At 38.2% G+C, this 13,148-nt stretch overlaps 2 protein-coding genes across 2 annotated transcripts in view; both read right to left on the bottom strand.

Moving 5' to 3' along the window:
* LOC122986857 (NLR family CARD domain-containing protein 3-like) overlaps positions 1 to 13,148 on the bottom strand; it is a 934,102-nt gene that overhangs the window by 98,279 nt on the left and 822,675 nt on the right. The gene's annotated exons all lie outside the window — the stretch shown is intronic.
* hsd11b2 (hydroxysteroid (11-beta) dehydrogenase 2) overlaps positions 1 to 13,148 on the bottom strand; it is a 34,554-nt gene that overhangs the window by 17,606 nt on the left and 3,800 nt on the right. The window lies entirely within an intron of this gene.

Below are 13,148 nucleotides of genomic sequence, written 5' to 3'. Positions count from 1 at the left end.
CAGTGTAACAGCAGCAGATTATTGTGTAGTTTTACAGTGTAATAGCAGCAGATTATTGTGTAGTTTTACAGTGTAATAGCAGCAGATTATTGTGTAGTTTTATAACAGCAGCAGATTATTGTGTAGTTTTACAGTGTAACAGCAGCAGATTATTGTGTAGTTTTACAGTGTAATAGCAACAGATTATTGTGTAGTTTTACAGTGTAACAGCAGCAGATTATTGTGTAGTTTTACAGTGTAATAGCAGCAGATTATTGTGTAGTTTTACAGTGTAATAGCAGCAGATTATTGTGTAGTTTTACAGTGTAACAGCAGCAGATTATTGTGTAGTTTTACAGTGTAACCGCAGCAGATTATTGTGTAGTTTTACAGTGTAATAGCAGCAGATTATTGTGTGATCTGTACGGTTGGCAGGAACGGAGGAACAGATTGGATCAATGTGTTGAAGCGTGAAGCTGATTCCAGTTTAATGCAGCGATGTGAGAAGTTAAACCACCAAACAAGATTTACAGCTGCTGTGTAGCTGCTGTTACGAGTCAGAGAACTGATTCAGTTATGACATTTATACAGAAACATTCATGCAACGTTAGCTAACATTATCCACAATAAACTATTACCATGTGAGGTCTGTTATGAGCCCCTTTGTTGATTGTTCCTCTACTCTCTTGTTGTTAATGGTACTTCTTATGCACTTGTCTTCTTCCAGTTTCTTACTTTAATTAAAAAACAAAAGAAAAACCTCTCTGGCGCTCTTTGTCTCTGCACTTGTACCTGATCAGCTACTTGAGCTCTTTCTGAGTCTCTGTCCTCTAACGCTTGATTATTTTGCCTCACTTGTAAATTTGGATGAAAGCATCTGTCAAATGACTAAAATATAAAAGTAAATATAAAAGTAAATGTAAATGTAAATTTGAATGTGAATGTGAATGTGAATGTGAATGTAAATGTAAATGTAAATGTAAATATAAATATACATATAAATATAATTATAAATGTAAATGTAAATATAAATATGAATGTGAATGTAAACGTAAATGTAAATATAAATGTAAATTTGAATGTGAATGTAAATGTAAATGTAAATGTAAATGTAAATATAAATATGAATGTAAATATAAATGTAAATGTTAATGTAAATGTGAATGTAAATGTAAATAAATATGAATGTGAATGTGAATGTAAATGTAAATATACATATAAATATAATTATAAATGTAAATGTAAATATGAATGTGAATGTAAACGTAAATGTAAATATAAATGTAAATGTGAATGTAAATAAATATGAATGTGAATGTGAATGTAAATGTAAATGTAAATATAAATATGAATGTAAATATAAATGTAAATGTTAATGTAAATGTGAATGTAAATGTAAATAAATATGAATGTGAATGTCAATGTGAATATAAATGTAAATATAAATATAAATATGAATGTGAATGTGAATATAAATATAAATATAAATGTAAATGTGAATGTTAATAATGTAAATATAAATATAAATATAAATGTAAATGTGAATGTAAATATAAATATAAATATAAATGTATATGTGAATGTGAACGTGAGGCTGTAGCAGTAAAAGCTCTGAGTGAGCTCACCTGAACAAACGTGTTTCATTGCTTATGAGTTCAACATTTGTAAGAGGAAGATTGTGTTTTCTCTTTTGTCAAAAGTTACAAGTTCTTAAGCTTTAATCTCCTTGAATCTCCCTGCAGTATTAAGTATTTAAGAGTTGTAATTAGATTTTTGTGGTGAACCAAGTTTCCCTCAACGAGCTGCTTTCTTACAGACACAAACATGTCTGAGCAGGTCCGCCTCCTGTCAGGACATCATGTTTCTGCTTAGGGAAATGTTCAAACCGCAGAAACTCTTTGAAACTTTGGAAACTAGAATTTGAAATAAAGTTTCTGAGAGTTTGTTTGAATCTCAGACTAAAAACATGAAATTATGAAGTTGGAGCTTCTGCAGGAAGCAGAAGAATCGTCAGACATCTGAACATCAAAGCATGAGCTGCTGCTCTTCTTCTGACTGTCGAAGTCGACAGATTATAAACAGACTGTGACACATATTTCATTGTGTAATGTACAAATTATGATTATTTAAGAGTCTTAATTCAACATGAAATGACTCAACAAAAATCTGACGATCAAACACCAGAATGCTTCTCAGAGTCCTTAAATCCTCTGAAACCAAGCGTAGCATCAACGCTTCACTAGACCATGTTCTACAAAACATTAAATAACTTCGGGATCTTTTATGATATCAACAAGCTTTTTTCCTGTCAGAACTGTGAGATTCTCAGCTTTCCGAGGCATCTTGAATGGTGCCTGTATGACCATCAGGGTGGATTTACTGTGCGTGCAGTCATGTGATACGGGAACAGAAGCTTGCTGGATTGCAGCTGTACACTGTGTGAACTCAAAAAGTAAACAACTGCAATCTTCCATTTAGCAAGAGATTAGCTTTTCTATTTTCCAGTCATATATAACACGTTGATATTTACTCTCAGAGGTGATATTGACCAAAATATAAAGACAGCACCAAAATGTATATATTGTCTACTAAATAAAACGCCTGAAACAATATATGCAAATAAATGTCTGTAACTCACCAAACTTCACATCAAAACACCTAAATACGACTTTTCACGTTGAAAAAACAAAAATTCTCTGGTTGTTTTTTTGTTGTTGTCAAATATGGTATGCTCACACAAAAGTAACATGATGGTGACTTTACACATCACCAGACAGAAACACTTGATACTTATAACTTTCACAACTTCTAGAAAGTTCTTCAAAGTTCTAGAAAATAAGAAAAAACTGATTATTTAATTAGTATTTACTGTGATTTACACATTAGACAATAAAGATGTGATTGTGAAAGTTCAGGCTGGTTTTCTGTTTCTGAAGGTTTTTATAATGTTTGAAAATGTACATTCAGCGCTCTGATGTGGCTTTTTATGGATTATGATGGCTGCATGACGCAAGAATAAAAATTCATTCTGTCCGTCTCAGACAAGTGAAATTATTGTCTATATGACTTGAAATGAGTTTGAGCTTTGACTGTCGCTCTTTGAATGACGTCATCTTGTTGTTTCTTCTTCTGCAATGATTTAATGGCAGTGACTGTTTATCTGCTGATATTAACACAACAGTAGCATTCACTACATTTTGCTTTTCAATCATTTTCTGGAAGTCTGGTTAAAATTTGAGCTAAATTTGTACGAAACTCAATTGTGAGAAAAATGTTTAAAAAAATAAAAATTGTGAAGTCAAATTTATGAGGAAAAGAGTCAAAATTAGGACACAAGTAGAAAATAAAGAGTAAAACATGATATTTCCATCATGCTTTCCATGTTTTTCCATCGTTTGAGCTTTGATTTAAACGTGGACACATCCTGAGAAACCCTCCTGCAGCCACAGCTCACATCACAGCCACATATGTTTTCCCAGAAGGGAAACTCCTCCCCTGCAGCACCCCAGTTTCCCAGAAGTCCCGGCTCCTACAACCTGATCCGCGGTGGGACTCGCTGTTCTGTCTGTTCTTTTGTGCGGCGGGTGTCTGAAAGTGCTCTGTTGGCGAGAGCGTCGGGGCGTTGGCACGCTCCGTCACTCCGTGTCCTTGGAGAATTTCCAGAGTCACGTCCCGAGAAGAAAGATGGAGCGAACGCTGGCTCCAGAAATAAATACCAGCACACTACTGCAGGTTACACACACACACACACACACACACACACACACACACGTACATGTGTGCGTGTGTGTGTGTATGTGTGTGTTTAGGTGTCTGTGTGTGTGTGTGTGTGTGTGTTTAGGTGTCTGTGTGTGTGTGTGTGTGTGTGTGTGTGTGTGTGTGTGTGTGTGTGCGTGTGTGTGTTTTGGTGTCTGTGTGTGTATGTGTGTGTTTAGGTGTCTGTGTGCGTGTGTGTGTGTGCGTGTGTGTGTTTAGGTGTGTGTGTTTAGGTGTGTGTGTGTGTGTGGATCCAGTTTCATGCTGTCAGGCCTCTTCATTCTCACTCTGATATTTCAAACTAAACTGAAACAGGTTACTGGAGCAGATTCTGTCAACAGAAGAAAATGTTTTTTAACTCACATCTGGACTTTTTATTCCTTTGAACTTTTTCTGTTTCCAGATTTAAAACTGACACACCTGAGACACCTGACTGGACTGAATGAGTGTGTGTGACGTGTAAATGGTCACATGTGACTTATAGACTCACAGGTCTTCACTCATACAGACTGATAACAATCTCCCAGCTTTCATTGTTAAACTGGCTGGAAACAATTAGAGAGTTAAAAAAAAACCTGCATTGCATTGACTGGTATCATGAGACTATGCCTATATAGTCTATACTGTGAATTATGGCTGGTATCATGAGACTATGCCTATATAGTCTATACTGTGAATTATGGCTGGTATCATGAGACTATGCCTATATAGTCTATACTGTGAATTATGACTGGTATCATGAGTCTATGCCTATATAGACTATACTGTGAATTATGGCTGGTATCATGAGACCCTATATAGTCTCTACTGTGAATTATGACTGGTATCATGAGACTATGCCTATATAGTCTCTACTGTGAATTATGACTGGTATCATGAGACTATGCCTATATAGTCTCTACTGTGAATTATGACTGGTATCATGAGACTATGCCTATATAGTCTATACTGTGAATTATGACTGGTATCATGAGACTATGCCTATATAGTCTATACTGTGAATTATGACTGGTATCATGAGACTATGCCTATATAGTCTATACTGTGAGATATGACTGATATCATGAGACTATGCCTATAGAGTCTCTACTGTGAATTATGACTGGTATCATGAGACTATGCCTATATAGTCTATACTGTGAATTATGACTGGTATCATGAGACTAGGCCTATATAGTCTATACTGTGAATTATGACTGGTATCATGAGACTATACCTATATAGTCTATGCTGTGAATTATGACTGGTATCATGAGACTATGCTTATATAGTCTATACTGTGAATTATGACTGGTATCATGAGTCTATGCCTATATAGACTATACTGTGAATTATGACTGGTATCATGAGACTATGCCTATATAGACTATACTGTGAATTATGACTGGTATCATGAGACTATGCCTATATAATCTATACTGTGAATTATGACTGGTATCATGCGACTATGCCTATATAGACTATACTGTGAATTATGACTGGTATCATGAGACCCTATATAGTCTCTACTGTGAATTATGACTGGTATCATGAGGCTATGCCTATATAGTCTATACTGTGAGACATGACTGGTATCATGAGATTATACATATATAGACTATACTGTGAGTTATAACTGGTATCATGAGATTATACATATATAGACTATACTGTGAGTTATGACTGAGATGAGTTAAACTGCACTAAATCAACGGCCAACAGATCATGTTAATGTTCTATAGATTCTGTGAAGAATGAAAATCAAACATTCTTGTGTTTACAACTTGATGAGAATTCTGTTTCTCTGTGGCCACAAATGGTAAAATTTGATAAAACTGCCAGGACCTCATCCTCCCCAGGAGCCTGCTAGCTTTATGTTAAGGTAACAGCAAATCAACACTTTGTTTATATTAGTCACATGATGACGCTTTGAGGAAAAGAAAACGTTCAAATTGAGCCATCATTCTGAATCTGAACATTGCTATGGGTAAATATGGGTAAAATATGGTTAAAATTAGTTTTCACCCATTTAACAATTAGATATTTAAAATTATGATTACACAAATGTGTTTACCATCCTGTTAAACTCCTCAGTGTACTCTCAATTCAGTATTTACAACTTCCAACTCCAGGAAAAACTACAATTCCCTGGAGCCGCATCACGCAGCTTAATATAAATCAGCATCACAGTTGTAGTTCTTCAGGTTGTAAATAAGGTCATAAAAAGATATATTTACTGAATATATCAAATATCTAGTACAGCAGAACTAGTAATTACACTGCATGTAGATGATCTGTGTTAAGAAAAAGTAAAGATGTTGGTTTATTTCTGATATTTTAGCTAGTATTGTAGAAATTGGGTTTTGATTTGGTGTTCAGTGTCGGTGGGATTTATGCAGCACTTCAAACTGTGTTTAAGGAGTTTGTTTGTCATGGATTCAAAATGTTTGTTCAGACACATCATGCAGGTATTAAAATGCCTGCTGAATGCTACCAATATGTTAATCATTACAGTAGATTAACAGCTAACTTTCCTGCAGTTAGAACTGATCTCAGAGTGGTTTCTATGGTAACATACGTTAAGTCTATGGTAACCGCAGTGGAAGCTGATCTGGTGTCAGGAACAGCACTGTTTCTGGCCTTAACATTAACCCATCGTACTGTTGAGTTATCCAGGACACTTTCTAGTTCTTGTGTTGAGAAATGTTAAAGATATCATCAAAAGGAAACTTTAACACGGTGACCTTCAGTCCTCCATTCTGGGTTTCAAATTCCGTTCATCCCTGCAGCTCTAAAATCTACCTTTTTTTTTGAAAGAACATCATCAGAACAAACAAACAAACAAAAAAAAGCATAGGCATGTCACTTTTTTGTGCTAACACGTTTCCTGCTGTGGACCAACGTAGCTGTTGAAACACAACTCCAGATGCATGATGATGTTTCTGGATGTGGAAATGAGCAACTGTTTGCTAACAAGTTCAACATATTAACTTAAAACTGATGTGGCGGTGGTGATGGTGGTGGTGGTGGTGATGGTGGGGGGGGGCGGGGGGGGGGGTCAGATGGTACTTGGGTCTCTGGAAAACGCTGCAGCGCCTCTGCCTCAGACCACACACTGTCCCACATTCTTCATCCCGGCATTGACCCCGCGCAGCAAGCCTCCATGTTTCCACTGAGGGCGACTCAAGTTTCAGATGGACCCCACCCGGCTGTCGGGTCCCTATAAGGCCAGATGGGGGTTTCTGTGTGAAACATGAGCTCACAGCAACATCCCGAGTGTAAACGGATCGTTAAAGCAGAATATTCATCTCCATAAAGCAGACAGTTTGGGGTTGCAGCCGTGTTGTCGTGGCAGGAGATGGATTTGGCTCTGAGGGGCTCCGAGGAGGAACTGTGTTACGTAACAGGGCCGGGGCTCCGAGGGGCCCCTCAGATGAAGAAATAAACGTGCCGAGTGCAATATGTGCGGAGACAGACAAGTGCTGAGTGATGTCTGAGGTCAAGACACACATCTGTCTGTGGGTGGAGGCCTCAACATCTGCACACAGCTGCTCCACCTTCACATATGGAGATGAAATGATTCACAGGTGGTCTGAAGAGATTCAGTTTCCTGCTTTGTTCAGGATGTAATAACGACACTTATTAATTTTTCCTCTGTATCCTCTATGATAAGGTCTGCTGGCCTTCTCTGACTGAGAGACACAATAATCACTGGTATCTGTATATCTATAAAGCCCTGACCAGTAAATTACCATCATACATCACATCTCTGTCCACTTCTAACCCGCTCCAGTGATTGTGAAGCTCTTCAGGTACGTCGTGCCAAGACTGAACTAGTGTTGGCGCAGCAGACTCAAAAGCTGCTTGTGTTTCTTCTTGCAAACTAAAGCTGAAATCTGTGTTTGTTCGATGAGATGATGATGATGAGTTTGTCTTTGTTGCGTCCACACGTTATTTGATGAATGATGTGAGTCATCAGCTCGGACTGAGGTCTCGTCAGGTAAAGGTGAGGGACAGAAACAGGAAACAACAGATTCTAAGAAATGATGACAGTCAGTTGCTCAAAAAGCTTGCAGAGTCGAGCAAAACTTTCTTCTTTTTTGTTATGAAGCATGAAAAGCTGAATATCGTCTGCACTGATATGACTGGAATCACAGCTGCCTGAGGTAACATAATCCACCTACCAGCACCTGCAACACTCACCTACCAGCACCTGCAACACTCACCTACCAGCACCTGCAACACTCACCTACCAGCACCTGCAACACCCACTGATCAGTACCTGCAACACTCACTGATCAGCATGTCAGATTTTTGTTTGTTTAATCTGTAACAAAAACCTTTTGAACCATTTTATGAGCTGGACTCTTTCTTGACTCTGATGAACATTTGATGAGAGTTTAATGTGCATCAGTGTAACAGTGAGCTGTTTGCATCATGAAGTAAAGTGATACTGATTATATTACCATCAGGTGTGCCTGGTTACTATGGAAACCAAGAAACAAAATAGATAGAAAAGTTAAAAATACTTTCTGTGAGTCAAAATGAGGAGAAGAGTTCAAATTTATGACAAAGAAGTAAACATTCAGAGAATTTCTAAAAGATTAAATAAAAAGTCAAAAGATGAGAAATTAACCCAACGTTATGAGATGAAGAGCCAACAATATGAGATAAAAGGTGAATATTATGACAGAAATTGTCATAATGAGATAAAAGTAGAAATTTGGTGATCAATAAGTCAAACTAACCAACCATTTCAAATTGAAAGTTTTTAGTATTAAAGCAGTTATATTTATATGATATATGAAGCATTTCATGTCTGACTGTAGGTTGACAGAAACAGGCCTCTCCAGATGTTTATGTTTAAACAGAATGAAGGTCTCAGTGCTGCGGTTCGTGCACGTGAGGCATTTTATTAAAAACCTGACAGAAGGTGTTTCTGTATATCTGCCTGTTGAAAGGTCCAATCAGACACACCTGCAAGTCGTCACGCTTATCTTAATCACCGCTGTCAGAGGAAAAACTTCATCATCTGCAGGAAAACACGGAGGAATGTAACGTGAGCCGCGGTTTACGTAGAGTTCACACACTTCATTTTAGTTTTATTTAGTTTTATTTTGCTTGTGTCTCACATGTGTCTGTACGTGTTTGTATATGTGTTAATGTGTTATGTGTTATATGAGCCAGATGTTTGGCATGACACAGAAATAAAACTAAAACCTATACAGCCCGATATCATCAATCACAGCTCAGCCTTTAGGAATCTTTAATGAGGTTCCACAGATTCCTCGAGAGCTTCTTGAGATCGTTGTTGAGGTTCTCACAATCCTTGATGTTTTTAGGATCCTTAATTAGGTTTCAATGGGTTCTTGGATAGATTATAAGATTCCCTGAAGAGATTTCAGAATTAAAATTAAAAGGGAAAACACTAAATATATATTATAAAACATGATTATTTCAGTATCTGTATCATAAAGTCATAAATCCTGCGACATTTGGTCCTCAGCGTTCTCCTGCTGTGTTTGTTTGTCCTGTTGCATGAAAGTAAAACAATGTTCTGTGTGTGAACACAACATGGCCTCATGCTGAAGGCCGTCATTGCTTCATCTCTTGGAAACTCTCCGCTGACAAACTGTCATCCAACTGTGAGCGGAGGTCATGTGACGTGAGAGTCAAAGCTTTGAGTAAAGAGGCTGACAGCGATCATCAAGAACTCTTCAGCAAACATGATGTGAAGGTTTGTTGTGTAACTGTGTGATCGTAGGACTGGACTCTGCGATGGTGCTTATCATTGTTTAATCAGGCACTGGAGTGAACTCATCTGCATAAAGATGAACTCTGATGAACTTTCTGCCGATGCCAAGTGAGACAGAAGAGAAGAGGAGGAACGAGAGGAAGAAGGGAGGAGAGGAATAAGAAAGGGCATCACAGAATGAAGGAGGGAAGAAAAAGGGTAAATAAATAGGAAAAAGAAGATAAAAACAGAGAGAAAGGCAAGGATGGAAGGAAGAAACAGAAAGGAGAAAAGTATGACAAAGAAAGAAAAGAGAGTTGAGAAGAAAATGTAAAAAGGGAGAGGATGGAAGTATAAAAGTAAAAAACAGTATGAAGAAGGAGAAAAGAATAAAAAGGAGACAAAAAATGGGAAGCAAAGACGGAAAAAGGCAGGAAAGAAACATAATAAACAGAGATAACGAAAAGGAAGAAAATAAGGAAAGGAGAAAACAGAAAGGGAGGAAATAAAAGGTAAAAGGAAGAGAGGATGAGAGGAAGAAAAGGAAAACGACGGCACTTGGAGCCAGCAGAGACGGGAGGTTTAAACATGCTGCAGCCGTAGAAACGCTGTTCTCGTCTTGTTTCTGTTGGACCAGTTTTCCTGCAGCTGTGGAGCTGAAACCTTTGGACCAGAGTCCTGGCTGCCGGCCAGAGATCATCTCCTTCAAGGGACAACTGAGAGATTTACAAAGAACTAAACGAAACTGAACGGAAGAGAAAACCAACGAAATGCAGCAACGATACAGACGACAATAAACTTTTACTGTCTGTAACATCTCCGTCAATATTATCGTCCTCTGACTGTCAAAGTCCCATCAGGTCTCATTGCTTTTCCTTCTTTCCCCATTAATCACCTCACCACCCCTCAGATTTATCTGCTGACCCTTTGGAGGGGCCCGACCCCTAGGTTGGGAACCACTGGACTAAACTAGCTAACTGTATATAAAGTAGTGTAAACTAGCTCCACCTCCAGCAGCTACAACAGTAACATGCTGCTCTAACACTGATGCTTCACTATTAATAATCTAATGATGTCATATATAATAATATATCAGTCAGAGGGACCAAACCACTACTTTTACTGCAATACTTTAACTACATCAAGCTCATAATACTTATGTACTTTTACTGCAATACTTTAACTACATCAAGCTCATAATACTTATGTACTTTTACTGCAATACTTTAACTACATCAAGCTCATAATACTTATGTACTTTTACTGCAATACTTAAACTACATCAAGCTCATAATACTTATGTACTTTTACTGCAATACTTTAACTACATCAAGCTCATAATACTTATGTACTTTTACTGCAATACTTTAACTACATCAAGCTCATAATACTTATGTACTTTTACTGCAATACTTTAACTACATCAAGCTCATAATACTTATGTACTTTTACTGCAGTAGGATTTTTTATGCAGGACTTTTACTTGTAACGGAGTATTTTTACATGGATGTATTGGTATTTTTACTGCAGTAAATCTGAATACGTAGTAACTGGTAAATAATGTTGTCAAATAAATGTAGTGGAGTGGTATAAAGTATAAAGTAGCATCACATGGAAATACTCAAGTACAGTACAAGTACCTTAAAACAGTTACTACTTGAGTAAATGTATCCCATCTCTGGTGACTATAAAGACATTAGAGATTGACCTCTCCTACGTCGTGTGATGATTCGTCTGCTCAGGTTAATAACGTCGGTCGTGTTCATGTCAGCAGAAAGCTGCGAGGCGGCAGGACGCCAGCCTGCGGCGCTGCCCGGTCAGCGAGCCCTGTGACTTCAACCCTCATCCTTTGAAGAATGTGCCTCTTTGTACAACACTTCAATTAGCTTTCTAAGAGGTTTACTGGGGCCTTTTTTTTTTCCATCTTCTGCTCTTATTTCCAGAGTGACCCCACAGTGACCTTTAGCGGCTTTCAGAAGAGCCAATTAAGACGGTGCTGTTGATTGAGAGCTCAGCATTGGACCACTGTAAATCTCTTCGAAAATCGCCTGCAAGGTTTTGCTGCATCGAAGCCAACGCTCGCTGGGCCACGAGGGCGGGACGGCCTCCAGACTGTAATCAGACCTCAAGTAAGAACTTTTTTTTGTTTCCTGCTGACTGAAACATGAATTCATGGCAGCAGGAACGAGCTGTTGCATAACTCTTCTGTCTCTGCTGTTTGTGGCTCCCTGTTTGCATACATGTGAAGGTGAAAGGCTGCAGCTCGTGATGGAGAGAGAGGTGACGTTCGGACACGGTCGTCTGCGGGTCTCGGGGATTTTTGAACCGTGTTGCCATGACACTAGACGACCTCCTGAAGCTCATGGGCTGAAACATAGACGGCTTAGTCTGCAGTCAACACTCCTCTCCGGGTTCCTCCTGCGTTTATTTAGTCCATCAGTATTTATAACGTAGGTGCTGACTTTATTTTTCCTGGGTAACGCTTTATTTTATGGTTTGTAATTTCCCCAGGAACACCTGAGTAATTTGGAACTAAATATTGGATTGATACCAATTGAATCGAGTCTTTTGTTCAGTTGAACAGTCACACATGTGAATCGTACTGTATGTGGGGATTACAAATTGCAATTATATGAAAATAATTAATACATATTTAGTTAAAATGGAGCAGTTGTTTCACTGAAATTCAAAACTTCCCCATAATTAATATAAAGTGACGCACTTCTCTCTGGAAATATTCAAAGGTTCCTGCGGTTGAAGTCGTAGACAAAGTCGGTGACTCACAGTTCTTCTTCTTCTGCGGTTTACATCATCATGAAAATCCCCAATTTGAATCATCGTAAGAGACATTTTAAAACTGATAGTTTCACACTTGATTATTAAAACTCAGTGGATCAAAGGGCGAGTTCACAGTGTGTCCACACAGTCATTTAAAAGTCTGTGTGAAGCTTCTATTCAGCTTCAGCAGTCTGAGTTAGTCATATCAAGTGGATATCTGACACATTTACAGTCTTTTTAGCATCAAATTCCCTCTTTGTGTTTCCTCGGACAGTGTTTCCCTGTTGAGCTGCAGGTGGAAGTATAGTAACAAAAAGAGGAACTTTGGCACTAAAAAGACTGTAACGTTGAAAGATATCTACTTGATTTGACTCATTTGGACGCTGAAGCTTCATATTAGCTTTTTGCACAGACTGTGGGTTTTGTCTTCCATCACATTTCCATCCACAGAGCTGTGAAGCTAACATGAATAAAAACAACTTCTTTTTTTTTTTTTATGATGTCTGGATGTTTGCTTTGTTAGTTGTCAGATGAGGTCAGATGAGGTCAGGCGGCAACTGTTCACATGGTGATGAATCACATGTTTTTACAGTATATGAAGCCACTGAGAGGTTGCAGGAGACTGTCAGGACATTAAGACAGTTAAATATAGTTGGAGTTAAACCTCTTTGACGCAGTTCCACGTCCTCTGTTTCTGAACAACATGCTCCTGTGATTAACCAAATCGAAGTTTTACCAAAGGTGATGCACTCAGTGACAGTTCTGCCCTCAGAGTGCACCTCTGGCTTTATTGTCTGAACAGTTGAGTGATATTTGTGTAACCTAGATTTCTTTCCTCCTGATCAAACAAGCACTCCTTCCTGTGTGGGAGGTGAGTGGAGGAGACGTGGACCACACCTTTGTTCAAAGTCTAAGTGAAGTC

This window comes from Thunnus albacares, chromosome 1 (assembly GCF_914725855.1).
Source record: "Thunnus albacares chromosome 1, fThuAlb1.1, whole genome shotgun sequence".
In the NCBI taxonomy this organism is placed as follows: Eukaryota; Metazoa; Chordata; class Actinopteri; order Scombriformes; family Scombridae; genus Thunnus; species Thunnus albacares.
This window is presented reverse-complemented; position numbering and strand designations above follow the sequence as displayed.